The sequence below is a fragment of the Wyeomyia smithii genome, chromosome 3 (assembly GCF_029784165.1).
Source record: "Wyeomyia smithii strain HCP4-BCI-WySm-NY-G18 chromosome 3, ASM2978416v1, whole genome shotgun sequence".
In the NCBI taxonomy this organism is placed as follows: Eukaryota; Metazoa; Arthropoda; class Insecta; order Diptera; family Culicidae; genus Wyeomyia; species Wyeomyia smithii.
Window position 1 is genome coordinate 227,170,971 of NC_073696.1, and position 16,337 is coordinate 227,187,307.

A 16,337-nucleotide genomic window follows, 5' to 3' on the forward strand; every position below is an offset into this window, starting at 1 on the left:
CTTTCTCACTTTGAAACTATTTTGTTTGTTTGTGTTGACTTTTTATATTTGTTTAGATGTTAAAACATCTTTCCAAATTTTCGATCTTGTTTCAAATTTATGACCGAGTAATTTTCAGACTTTTTAATTTTTCGACTTTTCGACCTTTCTACTTTTTACTTTTTGTCTTTTACTACTTTATTTTCTTTTCTTACTTATTTTGCATTTAATATTTTCGATCTTTTTTGTGAACCTTCTGATCTTTTCGTTCATTGACGTTTTGACTATTCTACTCTTAGTTTTTCTACTTTTTGAGTTGCTTGACTTGCCAAATTGCTGAAATTTTTAAAATTTCTAGCATTTTGACTTTTTAACTGTACCCATTGAATATCAGTGTTGTTAATCCCGCTCATAAACAGCATGCTTTAACGCAAGTGAGGTTCTCGTTGCTGCCGATATCACACACAGGAGTATTCTCCATTCAAGCTATTTCTCGTTCTTTTTAGCTTTCTTCCTTGCTCGTATTCGCTCCCGAAATCATATGCCCAAACTCGCGTACACTCTCCTACTCGCATCTACTCTCCTACTCACGAGCACGAAGACGATTGCTTCAAGATGCATTGCGTTGGTTGCGTAGGGCCAAAAACAAATATTTCAATTAGGGTATCGGACTATTTAGGCAGCAGCTTTCGTCGGCTGGTTTTGCATTAGAAATTTGCATTAAAGAAGACAGAGAAGAAATGTTCTGCTTCTCACTCGCTTCACTGCGCTGTTGAGTATTGATGATTGACTTTCCATTTTTAACTCTCCATTTCTAATGATTACCAACTTTGTATTTGGCAGAAAATGAAACTGTAACTTCAAATCACTCAAAAATTGAGTTTTAAGCAATGAAATATTAGCGCATTTTCAAATAGATAACGAACAAAGTGATAAAGTAAGTCTTACAAAATAATAATTAAATTTGAAAATTGGACGAACAAATTGTTTTAGTCAATTTGACAACAGACTTATTGAATTTGTGAATAAATAAAATAATGGAGCAAATTATCACCGTCAAAATCTATATTCATCTCTCGAGATAGATAAATAAGCCTTTTAATCATTGTACGGTAAAAAAATACAACTGTCAGAAGGTTAAATCAAACAGTGAATGTACCGAACGCAGTTATTCATTTACCTTCAGCAACAGTAAATTTCGCCTACGCTTAGCGAAATGAAAATTGCCCCCTATGAGCAACAAACTGGGTTTCTCCCGAGATCGAAAATACAAAGTAGGTAATCGGTAGCAGTTTGTCTATATCTGCTGAGGGTGGGAAATTGATTCGTCTGATTTTCCACTCTCTTAGGTCCAATTTACAGCTTAGTGCGGGAGTTCGATTGATTTCTAAGGTAGTCGTCTGATTAGAGCAAGTACTTTTCTGTGTTGTATTAACATTCGTTCCAGCTAATATGACAGCGATTTCTTGTATGAATGAGTGTTTTCACTGCTTGCATTTCTGGTCATTATAACGTAGTAATATATAAGCAGCTGTTTTCTAAACTTTAGACAAAAATTGAGCACCTCGGAGCGCAACTGGTGGAAAGAATTAAGAGTAAATATTCTAAAAAAAAACATTGAATACTGTAGAACAGTATAGCTGTTTTTCTGTTATTCCCGCAAAACATAGAACTCAGCCGTTGAAGAACGACTTCCAATGCATATAGGCTTACATTGTAGAGCGAAAAACCGGTCTGATTCGTCTCACGAAAGACGCCCTTTCGGAGACTTGAATTAGTCATCGGACGGGAAACTTGCTCGTCTTCCCAATTTTTTTCCGCGCTGGATGTCTAAAACCATTTTTTTCTCCCTCTCTTTCCGACTCGCCAATAATGTTAGGATCGCTTTAGGCCTTGAAAGATCCGCGCCCCAAGAAATTCGAATCATCACAACAACTATTCATTGCACAACCACCGTCGTCGTCGTCGCATTCCTGAATATCAAGCTATCGAGTTTCACACCGTGAGCTGTGAGGCTCCGCTTCTATTGCGAGAAGCAAACTCTCGTAGCGAGAGTTCCACTCCGTCGAAGTGAATTTATTCTGTGACTGTGATGCCGACCCAACCAAGTAGAAGGTGTGGAGGGCGCAATCACGTGGGGACCATAATATTATGGTTTGAAAAACGATTATGGGCGACGCTGAAATTTTTGTTTCTGTCTGGAGTCTATAGTTATTCAATTGCTCAACAAAATTTCGGTTATACGGTTAAACACTGCTTGGAAGCGCAAAAAACTATTACATTTTTTGGTAATTGGAGTTTGCATATAGTGCACCCCGCGTGGATACATTTTGGGTCAGTTTGGCGTACACCTGAAAGCGGGACAACCAAATTACCAATCCGTTTACCTCTTAACCGTTTCGCCATCGCGCTGACCACTTTTTTTGCGTAAACATTCATGCACATGCGATGCTGAAGTATGTGAGCAGGGTGCATCATCGAAAAGTCTCGACAGTGAATGTGAACGACAGCCGCAATCGTCGACACAGCTTCCGACTTCTTTCGTGCAGACATTATATGGGTGATGATGCAATTGGAGAGTTCAAATAGAAACCATAACCGAAAAAAAAAAAGATTTTTGATTATTAACACATTATTATGGCTGCACTACCACTATTATCCTATTACACGGCAGCTCAGCGAAGCGTGCATGACGATAGAAGTTGGTTGCCGGCTACTGGGTCTTTGTGAGATCTGCTCCGAGTTCGGAAGCCAGCTAATAGATAGGGTAATTGCAACCATTTCCGAACGGTATGCAAGAATCGTAATAACTTTCGCAATTTTTCTGACGCAAACTAATTGGGCTTTGATTGATGAGAGAAAGAAATCAATTAAAAGGAAATCACTCGCAATGATGTCATAGGACAGGAAACAGAATGCAGCACAGCAGTGGATATTGTGTGACATTCATTACGAGCGGATTGGTGTTCGGTGTTTGACTTACACAATCTACCACTGCTGGTCAGAGATTGATAGCTGATGTCCTAAGGCTGCGGTGAAAACCGGGGGAAACGGATTGTGTTTGGAGAAATTTACTTATGAAATCGCTGGCAACTTGTCGCCAACGATCGATCGCTCCCGGAAACAATATTTATTAGGTAAAGTTTTATGATCACATCAAAACTTGCGCCCCCAAGAGCGTCGCTTTCGGTTTGGTTTTAGCAGTCACTCGCATAATGTTGCTGATGTTAATTGCACCTAATTATGTCTTCATTTGGTGAGTACTTAATTAATTGCAGCTTCCGAGAGGGATTGCGTTTTAAAACGTACGTACGAAGCAACATGAAAAATTTACATTCTGTACGATACTGGCGGGAAACATCACAATACAAAATTGAGTTAATCATTCGTTGAAATGCATCCAATGCCATATATAATTTCTTCATTATAGGCAGAAAAAGGGTTCTAGGAGTTATGGTTGAAATTAATGTAATCGCAATATCAACCAACAAATCTCCCGTTCAGACGGTCCGAAAGCTGCAGTAGTTCAGAACGACCCGTGTATTTGTCATGGCTCTGTCAAACTAGCGGCACTCCCAACAGGCGTGAAGTGGTACGAACACGAGGTCGGGTGCGATTTGAGGACTTTAGCTTTCGAAAAACAAATTCGTAAGCCGTGATTCATCCAACCGCCGTGTTCTCAGTTGTGTGTGAGCACGCTGCGAAGGTCGTCACTCCTTGATTCCGTTTGCAACGACTTTGGACTGATGTTTGATTAATTAAACGTGGCCATTGACAACTCTGCAACTTTTCGCTATTCTGTTTGGTTCTGAGACAGTCAAAAGTAAAAACACATTCATGCGTGAGTCAGTAACTAATCAGATGACGGGCGCGGGCCTACGCTGGTTGGAATCAACTCGTGCACATGTGATCGCAATGATGGAATTTTTCACATTAGTACAGCCATAATGAAATTAGCACACCCTGAACTGATACACCCATACCCGTGCACAATGCAGACGACGCGGCAGGGCTTACCGGCTCGCACCTTTTCGCGGAATGTGTGCACTCGAAATCGATCTCTCGTGCGAGAGTCTGCGATAAACGAGAGCACAAGCACGCAATCTGTACCTATAGTAAGTATTGCCGAAATGGTTCGAGATTTCTCGACTTTTGTGCGATACTAGTGCGGAGCGAAACGACGGAAATCGAAGGGGGCACCGCGGTATCAAGATTGAGCCCACGGCGAGAGTTCGGCAGCGATGTTGCGTCGTGAGCGTGTGAACCGGGCGCGTAATGAAATCTAATATGCTGGGCGTTCGCGTTAGCATACAATAGTGGCCCGGTGGAAAATCAATTTCCTAATCGGGTTGCAACGGTATAGCTTTCGTTTTCCATCGGTATTACACACTCTGTTATCAGGTGCGCGCTGTCGCTTGCACGTTGATTTGCTTAATTGGGAAGTAGCGTAGAAACTAGATTCTGAGCTATGAGAGTAGTGTTTGTTCATTGTTGATTGACCCGCTTGAGTTCAGTTTCTCCCGAGTGGTATGTTTTAATTTCAATTTGTTCATACTGTTCTTATCCGTAATGAGTTTTTGAAGTAGAATACTTCTCTCAGGAAGTTCGGCTACATAGGGATGTGAAATGAAAATCTAAAACCGAAAAAAGTGAAAAATATGTCCAATTTCAAATGCTTATAAATCGGTTATTATTCGATGGATTTCCTTCGTTCTTGCAGCGATAGATTGGAGAATCTTCTAAGATTCTTCCCAAAAGAAGATAATTGTAATTTTATTATTCACACTATTGTACTATTGAAAATAGTCAAGCCTTGTCAAAACGAAAAATTCGATCTCTGATTGGTCGTTATGTGATTGCTTCCCAAGCACGGTCGACAGAATCATATACCTTGAAATTGAAAACATGCTATTTGGCCTATATAAGAGCCTGTTTCGGCCGAAGCCGCTCATAATAGTTCTAGACAGCGACAACAGCAGTCATCCTTCCTTAGCAGCAGCACTAGCCCTGTGGTAGGTCACCACGTCTCAGGAGCAGCGCGGTTCTTCTCAGCGTGTGTCGCCAGACTGCCATTATTCCCCCCGTGTTGGGGCAGCATGAAGATTGCCATCAGGAAATCCAATTTTGAAAATCTAAATGCCTTTTTCAAGGCAAATAAAGAAGTCATTGAAAGTTAATAATTTTTGACAACGCAAGCAAGCATTCTGTGTTGGATCCTAGCAATTTAAATCTGTCGCACCCGTCTAATTTACTGAATGTGAAATAGCTTCCACAGTGCATGTTGTCCGTGTATCTTAATTCTCCCACTGTTAGAGCAGCTCAAAGGTTGCGATCAGCAACCGATTTTGAACCGCAAAATGCCCTTTTCAAGGCAAATAAACAAGTAATTGAAGGTTAATAATTTTCTGGCATCAACACAAGCAGACAATCTGTGCGGGATGCATTCAAATTCTGTTGTAGTTGTCTAATGTTTGCTTTATTTAATAAACTCCCCACTGTAGGGGCAGCGCAAAGGCTGCGATCAGCATAACCGACTTTGAATAACGAACTGCCCTGTTAGAACGCATTCACAAAGACAGTTAGGCCTCTGCCATGGTGAACGCGAACGCGAGCGATGGGGCGAGAAACTTGCCGCAGGTAAATGAACAGCTCTCTTTACGGCTGTTCGGCATTCTGGATTTTGGCAATCAAAACTTCTGCTGGCTATCTGATTTTCAGTGTGAAAACAGCCTTCAACTTTGTTGTCAGAGCGCCTGACTACGATTTGGTAATATTGTTTGAGTTAAATGTTTACAAAATTTTACAATATTCCTCTTTCTCCCATTCAATAAAACAGGTAATACGATGCCTTCGTCATACGCAAGTTCACCATAACTCCCGCTATCGACGGAACACAGAGATGCAATCAGCGTCATATCCGATTTTAAATTCAACAACAAACTGTCCTTTTTAGGACAACCAAACAAATGAATTGAAGATTTAATATTTTCTCGTTCTGAGCTTTAACAGAAAGTTAATTATCTTAATTTGAATACACATGTACACATACTTTGACTGTTGAAACTTGTTTGCACCGCAAGAGTTTGTTGTTTTCCTGTTCAGTGAGGTCGTATTTATATGTGCAAACTTAAATTGAGTGGTACTTCAACTTGATTTGCACAGAATTTTCAATACTGCGAACATTCGCTAAAAAAAATGACTGACACGCAAGCAGCCGGGTTATCTTTCTTGTAAAAGTATTCTACTTCAACCTTGCGGTCGTGGCTTTGCACACAACCGTCTTGTGATTTTTAAATTCAAATACAAAACATCTCCAAAGCAATGGTAATTATTACTTGAGTTATCATTATCATTTTATTGCTTAGAAGTGGAAATCAATGAAAAATTTAAAGTCGAAAACGACAACCACAGACGCCACGAATAGACACCAACCGTCTACTGTGATCAGGGTTGATATTTGTCGACACTCTTGAATGAAAGTGAAAAAAACCTTCCATAAACGTTATTTTTTTACAATCCTTTCAGAGTTCTCCTTTCCCGCTTTTTGCATGGAAGTGAACTGTCAAAACACCTCATTATATTTCATGCGATGAAAGCGAGACAACAAAATCAGTTTATCAGTTAACAAAGATTGTCAAGGCATCGGTCAGTGTCAGTGAAAAAGTGTTTCGGTTAGGTTTATTTTGGTTGAGTGGACTGTTTGTTTTTCTTTTTCGCTTTGAAGTGAAAATCATTTGGTTGGATTTGTCGTCAAATTTTATTCCGTAACCGTGAACGATGCGCGCGATCTATTTCATCTGAGTATAACAGCACGCTACTAGGACGAAAATCTAGTGTATCTGAAGGAGTGCTACGATCATTGGAAGTGAAAATTGAAAATGATTGGCTGTAATTTTCGAAAAATTATGCTGGGGAAAATGACTTTTATCAGCACTGACTGTGATACCTCTTTATACAAAAAATGAACAAAACTCCTTCATCCCAACAGGTTAACTAAAGTTTCCTTTCATAAGTCTAGAATAATTTGATGTCTCGTAGGTTAAGCATATGCGAATAGTTATTGACAATCTTCTTTTTTTCTTTTTTTTTTAATTTATGAATCTGCTATTGGAATTTAATTAAGACTGATGACTGATGATGAACATCGCTACAAGCAACAGTACTGCTACAAGACAAAACACCAACCAAAACACAAGAAAATCATCATTGTATGTTTACATCAAGAATGCGTCAATGCTTAAATACAAGAGGTTTCAAACCTAATCAAAAATTGCATTGTGGCGGGGGGCCTGGTGTAGTTGGTAACATCTCCGCCAAGCACGCTGGTGGCCTGGGTTCGAATCCCAACACCGACATAGGTGTCGATGGTTGTGGGGTGGTGTAATCCACTAACAACACCAACCCAACTGGTCTAGATTAAATTCTAGCCTACACCGGGAGATTTTCTGAGACGAAAAATCTCTGGGATCACGCCTTTCATCGCATAGAGAAGTAAAGCCGTTAGCGCCGGCCCGGTTATCAACGAGTTGTAAGTTAGGGTCCTGGGTGGAGTCGCCTCCCCGGGCGTCGGTGATTGGCACAACAACAGTGGCGGAACTAGACCAACGGAAAACAAGCGAGAATAACAAAAAGTTGCATTGATTTCGCACAATATCGATGTGGGTTCGCACTATCAAACTTTTGCGCGAAGAAATTATAGGAAGCCTGAGAATAAAAATGCGGAAGTTACTGAACAAATGACCTTATTTTGTCAGGATTCGAATCTTGAATCTACGATTACGCGCTTTTGGGACACTCACGGTAGAATTTTTTTAATAGGGGAGGGGAGTTGCTGTGACGTGACGTACTTCTCCTGGAGGGGTCGTCAATGTGTGACAAAATGTGACATGAGGAGGCAGGGGAGTAAAATTTAATCAAAAATTTTAAGCAAATTTTCTCAAACTCAATAGATAAAAAAAGGTAGGGTAATATGGGGAATACAATATGGCGACCATCAACTTCAATGCTTTTATTAGAATTCCCTATCTTCTCCACATCTAATAGTATGTTAGTTCAAAAAAATATATAAAGCAATCGAAGAGTTAGAGCAATTTTAGTGAACCCAGTTTTCACTAAAAATGAATGGTCCAAAAAAAGTATTAATTTTCAGTTAACGAGGGGTTCATCAATTTGATACCCAAACGCAGTTTCTTTACTTATATAGCTTTCAAACAAACATAACTTGAATCGTTCTCAACTTTTTTATGTAAATATTGAGTCGGTCTCAACATGAGTTGCTCATATGCCAAAAATGTCGTATATGTCAAATATGTCACTATACGGTTCCGAAAATTCTAAATACACTAATAATTACCACCATTTTGAATAACGTGCAGCATTTAGCCAAACTTTGGCGGTGTCCTGGTTTAACAGATGATTTTGAACATTTTTCGTGAAAGCTTTAAAATGTGCGGCCTTTTTTTCTCGACCAAAATCAACGAATTGTGCACAAATGGGGCACCATAAGTGGTATTTCGATCAGAAAATTAGCCAAAGAGGATTCGTCGTTATTGATCACTAGCTGAGTACCCGATCTTACTCGAGGTTCAATATCAGCTCTTGTGGTTCTGGTGACTTAGAAGTTACTGGGGACTGGTTGAACTCGAAAATTGATATTCCTTGTCCTGATTGAATCACGTTGCGAGGTTATCTGCGAATTCTAAATGTAAATGAATTTTACCTTCAGCAAATAATTACACAAAAAAATCCTCTCCATTCTCTTAGTTTATCTCTTTTTGCCGAAATTAGGTTTAAATCATCTACAAATCAGCTCCGACATTTTCTCTCTCTCTTCCTCTGGATATCACTTATGCTTTCTAATTACTTTTCTTTTCGTTTATTTTCATTTTTTCTTTTCTCTTTTCTCTTTTTCCATTTTTCTTCTTCATTTTCTTATCTCTCCTCTTTCTCATGTTCTCTCCCTTCTACTTCGTCGCTCCGCCATAACCAATTAATTGCATCACCTCTTCTAGCATTCTTCATCACAATCTCTAACTATTCATGTAAAACACTTTCTATTTCAAATCAGCCACCGACTCACCTTCCCACCTTCTCCATTCCCTTCCAATCAGTTACTTTTCGTTACACTTTTTCACCTCACCTTATACAATATATACATAGATTTCTGAAGCTCTTAGGCGACGCCTGAAAATTACGTTACGCAAAAACCCATTTTTTTTTACTTCCACCGCCCATACCAACAAAACGTGACGCCACACCTGCCCCTTCAAATAAATTATGTAAAGAATTTGCTTAATAAAAGTGCTCGTTCTTTGGAATAAAATTATTCCCTTTTCAGGTATTTTTTGTAACGTAACACAGTTTTTACTCCTCCCTTTCCTATGTAACAATTCGTAACGCTCAAGGGTTCTCCTTTCCCCTATGAGCGTTACGTAATTTATGGATGGGACATTATCTTATTCGATCGATGTTCTTGATCAAATCTTAAACCGGTTGTTTGAACTCTCCGTTATCAGATTATGCAATAAATATGTCATGAAACGTGTTCATAAGCCGTGTCATTGTATTACTGTTTGCAAATAAAAATGTAGCCGATTTTTATTTGCAAACAGCAATATTATCCGCTTTAAATTTTTCTACTCAAACTAATTAGTATAAATATTAGTTATCAAAAGAAACAACGATGATTAGTTTTGTGTGCAGAATACTGGAAAATGTCGTTTCACTTTAAATGAAAATCTTTTCTTAAAAAAATATTGGGTACAGAAGGTGTGGCAAATTTGTTTACATCATTTCTATCAATCTCTTGGACATCGATTTTCAGATGGTGTTTTTAGCCTTTCGCAAATTGAATTCGATCTCGGATTGAAAAGTTGCACCGTACACCAGTCTCCGCTATGATGCATGCTATCGGTTCTGGAAGAATAATTAACGGAGAGAATTTCACATTTCCATCAGCCTTAAACTAAAGGTCGTTAAAGGTAGATAACGGTAGACGCCATCTTGGGTTTCAAAAGCACATAATAAGTCTATTTAAAGTTTTCGGTTGTAGTTCCGGTTCTGGAATCTAGATACACAGTTGTTTTACACAGCCTTACACAAACCAAAATGGCGTAAGACATCATAAGATATCTTTTTTGTTTCTCGGCATCATCTCAGCTTCGGAAATATCAATGTAGAGAATTATTTGAGCATTATCCTGAAATTTTTACCCAGCTTTCATAAAACCAGGAGTTAAAAATAGCGTTGTACGTCGATATCTGGCCTTTGAACGCCACCTTGATTCCGAAAATATGCATATTTTAATAAATAGTCCGCTGATTTCCAGAAACCGGAAAAAGAAAGAAATTTTCGCTAGTTTCCAGAAACCGGAAGTCCCCAGTTTCAAAACGTTGTTGAAAATCGATTTCCGGTATCTAAGAGTCATCCTAGTTCCAGAAATACCACTTTTTGGGGGAATTAAGCATGTTTTTCTCATAGAGATGGTCGGGTTTGATGTTTTTCAAACCCGACCCGAACCCGAAACTTTTTTCTCCGATCAAAATCGAATTCGACCCGACCGCGAAAAATTGATTTCTATGAAACTCGAACCCGAAATTGTGAAACCTAAACCCGACATTTCATAGATTTCGTAGTCTGGTTTCCGGTTTGCAAACCCAAATTGACCTGAACACGACATTCTTAAACCCGAGCCCGAATATTATTTTTTCACCTAACCCTAATTTAAATATTTTCAAACTCGGACCCGACCCGAACTCGGGTTTCGGGTTTTCAAACCATCTCTAATGTTCTCCAAGCAGAGATTTACGCTATAATCGAATGTGCTAACGTTTGCTTAAGGAGAAATTACAAACATGCGAATATTTGCATTTTCTCTGATAGTCAAGCGGCGCTGTAGGCTTAATGTGCCTCCAAATGCACGTCAAAAATTGTCTGGGAGTGCGTTCTCTCTCTGCGGAGCCTGTGTCGTACTCTGTCAATCTGTACTGGGTTCCAGGGCACTGCGGAATTGAAGGCAATGAAAAAGCAGACGAACTGGCCAAACAAGGTTCCACCTCTCAATTTATTAGTCCAGAACCCTTTGGTGGCATTTCAAACTGTACAATAAAAAAGGAACTTAAATACTGGGAAGAACAACGGGTGACATCAGACTGGATGGCTGTCGGAGGATGTCACCAGTCAAAAAGGGAAATAACGCTAAACACAAAAATTACCAAAAAGCTATTAGAGCTTAATAAGTGGGCGCTCTGTATCTACACAGGACTAATAACAGGGCACTGTCCGAGTAAGTATCATCTAAAGAACATTGGTCGGGTTCAAGACGATACTTGTCGCTTTTGCAGCATAGAAAGTGAAACCTCGGAACATCTGCTATGCAGCTGTGGTGCATTATACATGAGCAGAATCAAATTTCTCAACGAGGGTTGCGTGAAATTTGGTCTGCTAATCCTCGGAGGGTAATTGGCTTTATTAAGCACATTATACCTGACTGGGAGCGTGCCGTGGCAACCGGTCATCACTCGATCAATAGTGTGTGACTGGGTATCCTATATAGCACGTATAGTAAGGGGGATATACTACAATAGTTCTAAACATTGGACGCAGTAGTCTAATTCCACAACAAACAAACAAAATGCTCTGGTCTTCGGAAATCAACTGCTGGTCTCCAGACATGACCAAAACCTCAAAGGTCATCGAATTGATTTTAAGCTCCCAAAATGTATCAAAACTGTTAAAAATGTCAAACATGTCAGACATGTCAAGAACGCTAATACCAGAAGAGTTGGGGTTTCAAAACTAAAATCATTATACGGAATCTGCGACAAATTTTAAACTACGCAAGTGGAATATAGATAAAGTAAAATATGCAGTTACAGTTTTTTTGGACTTCACAAGAACCATCGAAACTTTTGATAGGCAGCAAATTCTTCTCGTTTTACAGAAAATAGAAATTCGTAGCAATGTTTCAGAATGGTTCACTATCAGAACTAAGGTTGAATGACCTAGGTGTTCCTCGAGGAAGTGTGTTAGGTTCTTTGTTTTTTATATTGTACATTAATGGCATGAAATGCTGTATTGGAAAAGGAGCATTTAAATTATTTTCGGTTGACTTAACTATCTACTGGGTGAATGATAACTTGACTACAGCTATAGTGGAGGCAGATGTGACACGGTGACCAAAAAGCGTGCACAGAAGCTGTACCGTCAGTGGCAGGTCAAGCCAGGTTGACGACGAGACATACCCCAAGGCGGACACCAAACAAATCCCCGGCCTCGAGTTTTTTTGTCGGTACATCCCGCATGGAGGTTTCGGAAAAGTTCCGGAAGAGAAAGACGGACTAACTCGCGAAGAAGTGTCCGAGCGCGGACGGTATAGCAAGCTGTTCGTTACAACCGGCTACATAAACGGGCAGATTCATCGAGACGAATGCTTGCAGAAGTGCTTGCTGCCCTTCCCCACGGTGGTCTCACATTGTTCTGGCCGGATCTCGTTTCGTGCCATTACGCCAAGCCTGCAATGGATTGGTACAAATCGTGGTCCCAAAGGAAGTGAACCCGCCGAATTCCCCGGAACTTCGTTCGATCGAAAAGTTTTGGCGACAAAGAAGAAAAAGCGGAAAAGCGGGATGGAAAAAAGCGGAAAAACATTCAAAACCAATGAAGCTTTGAAGCAAAACTGGGAGAAATTGTGTAAGAAAGACGGGCAAGGATTCGCCCAAGATCTCATGAGCAGCGTCCAGAGAAATGTACGAGCATTCGAAACAAACTTCTTTAGCGGTGTATATATTTTCTGAAGGACAAAATTATTAACTTAAACTTTGCCAACACTGATCGACAAAACCGTTTTGCCTCTAAAAAAATTGTAATCATCGATAGCATTCTCACATAAGCCCTTCTCAAAAATGAGCCGTGATAAAAAAAATAGCACAAAATAATTTTTTAACCCATAGAAACATCTGTGCAAAGTTTCTGCCAGATCATCGGTAAAAATAGTTACCTGCTTTTTGTGGAATTGCATGAATGAGAAAAAAAAATCAACTTTGATCTGTTACATACAGGCTCGTGTGAAGATTTATTTGCATCGAAAATTAATTTTTTACGAATATTTCACATCCCTTGGATACAGTATATATTTCAGTGTTATGAATAATGAGAACTTCCAATGACATCGAAACCCTTCAGACTACCCATAAATCTTTCCAGTGACAGACAACATAAGAAGAAAAAACTGCAGATTAACAAATCGAAATTCAACATTCCACTTCCAATCTCCAATTAAACCTCATAATGCAGTTATCCCGTCGTGATGATTCGTCTCACAGGTACATTTGTGTTTACCACCGCATTCCTCGAAACCCAAGAACATAAACCGCTCATTTATTCATTTTGGAGTTTCACAGTCAAATTTGGAAATGTGATTCAACGCGGCAATCGAATCTTCCGAGAAGTTCCCCAACAGCGCAGTTCCTCTTTCGCAAAACTACCTGAGACATGATGACCTTGAGGTTTGCTGTTCCGCCGGAATATTCACGTGAGCAGAATTCCAGACGCAGAAATCAAACACGTCTCGCATCATCTAACGCTGCTACAAGCATTCGGTTAAAAGTGATATCCAAAATGGTCTTTTTCGAATGCACGTTCTTGGAAATAGTGATGAGACTGATCTCATCATCGCTCAGATCGTCAGGATGGTTTTTTCTGAGCTCAAATATTGAAGTGACTTGTTTAATTACATTTCAGAACTGTTTGCGTATGGTCTGCCATATGAGTGTCAGACTTTTTAGACTTACCTAATTCAAATTATCCAACTAGTGAATGTAGTTTGGTCAGTTCAAGCGACATCGATTTGACGGAATCTGCAAACCAAAACAAAAATAGGATATTATTATTCACTAGCTGAACGTTCCCGGCGATGCTCGGGATCAAAAGTTTCAAAATTAGAAATCATTTTGTATGATTCATTGCATTATTAGCACAGCTCACTTCAAAAATATTTCACATCTTATACGTCCATCATCTTTTTAAATATTTTAACATTCTGAGAACGCACAGAACGGAAATACGGATTTGGGGATGTTTTACAGAAACTGTAAGTCGCCGTTTCGGGTTTAAAAATGACATATGTAGTTTGGAAGTTTCGGAAGTATTGAACTGGTTGGCCAAATACCACTTTAGATTATTTTCCTGAAACCAGAAGTCATTATTTTGGAAAATGTTGTGTGGGGTTATCACAGTTCCGAATATGCCACATTCGGGTGATAACCGGATATTCGTCAATCGTTCACAGTAAAACCTCTTTTTATGTAACTTTCAGAAGAAAGAAATCAAAGTGAGAAGAATTTAGCGTAACCATTCATGCTTAGTTCTCCTCTATAATCATATCTAAAGAGATAACATTTGAATTCTTGTAACGAAAATATTTGTTGGTGTCCAAGGAACACGTCTGAGAAGAAGTTAATTTGATCCACATAACTACGTAGAAATTAAAAAAAAAAGATTAAACCAATGAAATGGGGCCTTTCTTCCAGCCAAATGTCCCAAAATCTAGTTTTAGAAAAAGCAAAAAAGTATTTCGAATCCCGTAATGTGATACTATTCACAAAACTACGAAAACATCAGAAATTGTAATAGTGTAAATTAAAACATAAATTCTTCTGCAAGAAAATATTTGCAGATGTTGAAGGAACGACGAACATTTTATTGAAAAAAAAAATTACAGGCGAACTAAGCTCATGCTAAAAAGTCAAAATTTTGCATGTATTATTTGTATAATATTTATAAATTTCAAAAAGAGTAATTCAATGTGTTTTTCTGTATGCAGAAAATCATCTTCAAACATATGTAGTTTTTAAAGTAATATCTTAACTTTTAGCAATAAGATACCTATTATTTTTCCTCAAATGTCTTTCCTGAACATTAACAAACATTTCAATGAAGAACAATTACATATTATAGCTTTGAATTTCGATTTAGAGGCAAATTGAGTTCAAATATTCATGAATTTGCTCGTTCAACGTAGTGTTGTGAATAATATCTCAATTTTCAGTAATCAAAAATCTGTTATTTTTACTCAAAAGTCTTTCCTCACCAAAAACAAACATTTCAAAGGAACAAAATCATATATCATAGCTTTGAATTTGGATTTAAAGACAAATTGAGCCAAAATATTCATGATATTGCATGTTCTACTTAGTTTTGTGAATAATATCTCTATTTTCGGTTATCAGATAACTATTATTTCTTCTCGAATGTCATTCCTGAATATCAACGAACATTTTATTGAAAAAAATCACATGTCATCACCTTGAATTCTGATTTAGAGACAAATTGAGCCTAAAAAATTATGGTTTTGCATTTTTCATGTGGTTTTGTGGAAAATATTTAAATTTCAAATAATCAGACAAATAATCAGATACCTATTATTTTTCCCTAGAATATGTTTCCTTAACACAATGAACATTTTATTATAGTAAAAATCACAGATTACTGTTTCGATTGATTTAGAGGCAAATTCAGCATAAAAGTCATGATTTTGCATGTTTCACGTAGTTTCGTGAAGTATATCTCGAGTTTGATTACCAGACAGATACCTGTTATTTTTTCTCAAATGTCTTTCTTAAACATCAACGAACACTTCAATGAAAAAATAATCACATATCACCGCATTGAATTTTGATTTGGAGACCAATTAAGTAAAAAAAACATAATTTCGCATGTTTTACGTAGTTTTGTGAATAATATCGCAAGTTTTAGAGATCAGATACTTGTTATTTTTCCTCAAATGGCTCTCCTGAACATTAACAAACATTTAAGTGAAAAAAGAATCATATGTCATCGCTTTGTATTTTGATTTAGAGGCAAATTTAGCACATTAAGTCATAATTTTGCATGTTTTACGTAGTTTCGTGAATAATATCTCAAGTTTTAGTAATAAGAGAACTATTTTTTTCTCGAATGCCTTTCTTAAACATCAATGAACATTTCAATGAAAAGAGAATCACATGTCATCGCTTTGAATTTTGATTTGGAGACGAATTAAGTATAAAAAGTCACAATTTTGCAGGTTTTACGTAGTTTCGTGAATAATATCTCAAGTTTTAGTAATTAGATACCTGTTATTTTTTCTCAAATGTCTTTCTTAAACATCAACGAACATTTTAATGGAAGAAGAATCACATGTCATCGCTTCGAATTTTGATTTGGAGACGAATTAAGCATCAGACGAAAAAAGTCATATTTTTGCACGATTTACGTAGTTTTGTGAATAATATCTCAAGTTTTGATAATCAGATACCAGTTATTTTTCCTCGAATGTCTTCCCTGAACATCAACAAACATTTTAGTGGAAAAAGAATCAT

The 16,337-nt window shown here is 38.0% G+C and overlaps 1 protein-coding gene across 4 annotated transcripts in view; it reads right to left on the reverse strand.

Annotated features, from left to right (window-relative positions):
* LOC129727898 (uncharacterized) overlaps positions 1-16,337 on the reverse strand; it is a 126,983-nt gene that overhangs the window by 53,189 nt on the left and 57,457 nt on the right. For 3 of the 4 annotated variants that reach the window (XM_055686170.1, XM_055686166.1, XM_055686167.1), the window contains exon 3: positions 13,770-13,835. The exons of the other annotated variant lie outside the window; for it this stretch is intronic. The gene's annotated coding sequence lies outside the window, so the exon portion shown is untranslated. The remainder of the gene's footprint in view (positions 1-13,769; positions 13,836-16,337) is intronic. 4 annotated transcript variants of the gene reach the window in all.